Genomic DNA, 5,466 nt, shown 5'->3' with positions numbered 1-5,466 from the left:
CAGTTTGACATCTGGAATCATCCAAAGGTTCACATTGCAGCAGGCGGTTGACTGATGAACTCTGGGAAATTGCAGTCACTGGTACGTCACTGCACAGCCGGGAATGTTCCGCTTGTCAGGGACATGGCTGGCGGGAGACCTTGTTCCGGTGATGCAAGACACCGGGTCCTATGTTACCCCCGTCAGTGCAGAAGAACGAGTTGAAAGTAGGTGAATGGACAGCGGATGGCGAATAGATTCACAATGCGAACACATCACCTGGACATGTTGGGATCATGGAACAGCAGAGAACAGGAACAAGCCCTGTGACTCACTACTTCTGCGCTGAACAAGATACCGAATGAGACTAAACTCTGATTATTGTACATGACCCATCTCCCTCCATTCACTGGATGCTCATGTGCTTTGACTGAATATTTACCGTTATGGGAATCTAGAGGTTATATCCCAGTAGAAGGCGAACCTTTGCCATCACCTCCCTTGATGAAGTAAATATTAGAGAAGGCAAGAGAAAACACTGATGTATTAAAAAGGTGGAGGTTAACTTAAAGACATCCCCAAAAAGGAACAGGAGGGCTGGTGAGCTAGTCGTAACTGGAATAAACTTGGGTGGTGAAATGGAATCCAGATATAGAGGTAGGAATGACAGAAAACCAGCCTGTTCACATACTGTACATATACTGTTCACATATAGACTTAGTCATGACACAAAAACATGATCAGGAGTTAGCAAAGTTACACACAGGAAAGGATTCTGAAGATTATGGGAAATATCACGTCTTAATAAGCTGTTAAGGAAGGCGGGCTCTGTCGTGGGCAAAGTACTGGAGAGTTTAACATCGGTAGCTGAGCGAAGGGCGCTGAGTAGGCTACGGTCAATTATGGAAAACCCTGAACATCCTCTACATAGCACCATCCAGAGACAGAGAAGCAGTTTCAGCGACAGGTTACTATCGATGCAATGCTCCTCAGACAGGATGAAGAGGTCAATACTCCCCAATGCCATTAGGCTTTACAATGCAACCGCCAGGACTTAAGAACTTTTTTTAAAGCTATTATTAATGCTTTTTGAGATAGTGATTTAGATGCATATCATATTTTTACTGAGTTAAGTATTGTATGTAATTAGTTTTGCTACAACAAGTGTATGGGACATTGGAAAAAAGGTTGAATCCCTTGGGGATGAATAAAGTATCTATCTATCTATCTATCTATCTATCTATCTATCTATCTATCTATCTATCTATCTATCTATCTATCTATCTATCTATCTATCTATCTATCTATCTATCTATCTATCTATCTATCTATCTATCATATCGATGGATACAGGCACGGATTTGGATTATACTTGATAGTGGTAAATTTGAGGAGCCGGATTGTGAAGGAAACCAGATGATGTATTGTCACCATGACACTTGTGTGCATCGAGGAGCAGATAGAACTATGGAACAGTTGAAGAATCTGTGTTGGTGGCCAAAACTGCGAGGAGATGTACAACATTATTGTAAGAATTGTTTGATTTGTGAACAGTGATAACACAGATAAATCGGCTAGAAAAGCAGTTTCAGGTTACGACCCATAGGGGGACCATGTGTTAACTTGCAGGGTTTGTTTTGTTGGATCTTCACCTCCATCCCCTGGAGGACTGAACTGTATCCCCGAGATAGTGGATGCGATCACCAAGTGGATAGAGGCTTTCCCGACTAGACAATGAAAACCGCTGACGTTGCAGCCAGGATTCTGTTGTTTGATCTTCACCTCCATGCACTGGAGGACTGAACTGTATCCCCGAGATAGTGGATGCGGTCACCAAGTGGAGAGAGGCTTTCCCAACTAGATAATGAAAACCGCTGACGTTACAGCCAGGATTTTGTTTGGAGAGAGTTTTTACCCGTCGTGCATTGCCGAGGATTCTAGGATCGGATCATGGTCCCCGATACACCGCACAGGCGATACAAAATGTAATGAAACTGTCTGGGGAAAAACACAGGTTGGTATCCCTTATCGACCACAATACAGTGCAATTGCTGAATGGATAACTGGGACTTTAAAGTCAATGCGAAAATAAAAGGGTTGGAATCCTTGTTTGGGCTGGATTTATCATCAACCGCCCATAAGAGGAGACGGAAGAAACAGCAGAGCAAAGCTTATTTCAAGATGCGAACAGAACCGCGGAAGTTGGAAATCGGACAGGTTAGAATGTCTTTCCATCAGCCGAGCCCCTTTACAGCTTCGAGATTTGTAGGGACATGTGACATCGCTGACAGAGCCAGTCCACCGGTATATCGAATTCAGACTGTTCCAAACAAGTTGGACTCGTATCATATTAAACAATTCAAACCCCTTGGAGATAGTCACTGTCATCTAGTAGCTCAGTTCTAGACAGCATCTTGTCAAAGGGATGCTCTGGACCGAGAAGAGATCATACTCTTAGATTTACGTTTCCGGCAATCGACGATAATGTGGATGAAGGGCAGTTGTCCACTCATTGAGTTGTGCAACCACTTCCGGTTTGTACCCTGAGGAGAAGGATAGTTCACATGTTTGCACTCGCCCGAGTCAAAGTAGGGAAAATGGGAGAGAGCAACAGATGGGAGAACGTGTTTATTACGTGGTCTTCTGCAAATAAAATGGAGGTTAGTGGATCTGGTATAAATGCATTTTAATAAGATTTTGTTTATCCATCGTAGGACCATTCATAAGGTCAGAAGGTTTACTATTCAGGGAAAGTTGTCTGGTGTATTCAGAAATGACGCCCACAGAAGCAGATGATAGTTGTGGATGGAGCGTTTTCACTCCGGATGTCGGTGACCAGTGGCGTCCGCAGGGAACTGTTCTGAGACCAACGGATTTTTCTGTTCTATGAACGATTTGGATGAGGAGGTGGTAGGGAGGTTTATTGTGTTTTCAATGATGTGCAGGTTGGTGGAATTATGGACAGGTTGTCACAGATTACAACAGGACAGTGACAGGACGCAGAGCAGCGCTGAGAAGTTACAGATGGAGTTCAACCCGAAAGGAACGAAGTGATTCACTTTGGAAGGATGAATTTGAAGGGAGAGGTGATATTTTCTCTAGTCAAGCGAGGGCCACACGTCAGTACGAGATCCGCAATGGAAACAGAGTGTTGAGACTTTCTCCATTAAGCCAGGGGCCGCTCATCGGTACGAGAACCACAATCGGCACGAAGCGGTGCGCTGAAGGAGCAGGAGGAAGTGTGATTGACAGGTGAGCTTGAAAACATCCGCTGTTCTGCACATGCTCATAGTGACGCTCGCAAGGCAATATACCTGACAGTAAATCAGGAGAAAAAAAATACAACTTCGTGGGAAATAATAGAACAGCCTGTGAACCTGCGGAGAGTTCACAGATTTTACTTGCTGCTTTTGTTCAGACAGAGAATGGATAGAGAAATAGTGGTGGAATTGTCCCAAGTTTGCTAATATCTTTACAGTAAAATAGACTGCATCGCACGTCACGTGTATGGGGTGGTCAGGTCATTCACTGCCAGAGGTCAGGTTCCTGCCAAACGACCCATGTGTGCGCTGGAAAACATTGTTCTTCAAACTGTCCACAGCCCTCGCTAATCTCCGGAGGGCACGTTCCCTTTTTGATCACAGATCTCTGGAATATCGCATTGGATCATTTAAATTGTTTCGAGGATCATGAGTGCAGTGTATTTTATTGTAACACATGTCAGAAGTCACTCTGATTTCCAACACTCAAACCCCCGGAATGACTGGAACGAACGAAAGAAAAGAATGAACGTATATCCCCCTTGAATAAAGAAGTGTTTTCCATTTCACCCGCCAGAACAAACTCCTTCCCTCAATTTCAGAAGCGAATGTGCTCCGGCAGATGTTACAAAATAAAAGACTTCAAGATGAATACCTACTTTAAAAGCAACACAGATATAGCTGAAGCCAGGTAAAATGGAAAATAACGTGACAAAACACACATCATAATTTGTTCTAAGGTATCTGGACATAGATTGCAATATCCCTTGAGGAGTCAAATTCATTACACCGGAGGAATGAGGTTAACGTAAGTGTTTGTGCAGTTGGTTGTCACTAATGTCCTTGACGTGATAGCCACGCTAATTGCCTCAGTAGAATTGCTCTCACCTCAATAAAAGTCTGCTAAACCGATCACCAGTCCATCTGATCAGCTGAAACGCTCCGTACAACTGAACGCTGCTTCTGACGGAATATGGGATATGCGGCGATTTACCACATCGCAGCCATTTTCTATCCCACACTTGTAGCGGTTGGTGTCCCCGGTAAGATGCCGGAGCTGGTTACTTTATGTATGGTGCCGTCGTTACTCTGCTGCGGTATCCGCACTGTTACTGAGCACAGATGCTACTGTCGGCTGAAACGTGTTTCCGGAATGGAGGATTCAGGCATCTGATTGTCTTATTTTCATATCCCCTACTTTGAGCGAGGATTTTTTTGTTCCTTTGGTCAATTACGTTGATGTCGATATTAACAATGTTTCATAATTTCACATCGCTCGGCTTTCCGAAGTGATACTAATCCTTGCTTTTCTTGGTCTCTATCAGTGCAAATACTTCGACCTTATCACAACGTGGCAGCTTATTTAAATGACTTTCCAGTCTATTTCCGACACTTAGGTCTTTTCTTCTGTAAGTCAGTAAATGAGAACCCGTTTTTTTTTTATATCTCTTTGATTCCACTTTGTCTCCGCTACAATTCACCTCTAATAATGGAAACGGTGTTGTTTACAGGAGCGATCAACTGCTCACCGGTACGTGAGTAGTGGAACTCGGATGCCTCGCTCTAAACTGTGGGAAGGTCGCCAATTGAATGCATCACGGACATTATGGTGGTTATCGATGTTGCTTTAGTGGAACAGAACAACAATATTAACATTTATTCTGATTATATTTTTATTATTTTCCAATATCTTGCAGTGAACTTAACGGCGATTGTGATCCTGTCTCGGGGAAAATGCGGACTCTCCAAATGCATCACCCGTTACCTGGTTGGAATGGCAACAGCGGATCTGATGGTGGTTATCTTTGTTGCTTTAGTGGAACAGACCAACAATATCTACATTTATTCCAGATCCCTGCTCATCACTCCTGTATGCGCTCTGACACTTGTACTTCGGACTGTAACGACAGACTGTTCTGTTTGGTTCACGGTCAGTTTTACCTTCGATCGCTTCATCGCAATATGTTGCCGAAAGCTGCGGGACCGATATTGCACGGAGAGAACAGCAACAGTGGTTATCGTGACCGTGGTTATAGTGAGCTGCGGGAGAAGTGCCCCGGTTTACTTTGCCATTGAACCTTACGTCTTCATTGACAACACGCCGTGGCGGTGCACCGGTACATATGAATACGCTACTTCACCCGAGTGGAGAGGATACGATTTACTGGAGAGTATTTTAACACCATTGCTACCAATCGGATTAATCCTGGTGTTTAACGGGTTAACC

The sequence above is a fragment of the Hemitrygon akajei genome, unplaced genomic scaffold (assembly GCF_048418815.1).
Source record: "Hemitrygon akajei unplaced genomic scaffold, sHemAka1.3 Scf000108, whole genome shotgun sequence".
NCBI classification, from domain to species: Eukaryota; Metazoa; Chordata; class Chondrichthyes; order Myliobatiformes; family Dasyatidae; genus Hemitrygon; species Hemitrygon akajei.
The sequence above is the reverse complement of the archived record's forward strand: the minus strand, read 5'-3'. Positions refer to the sequence as shown.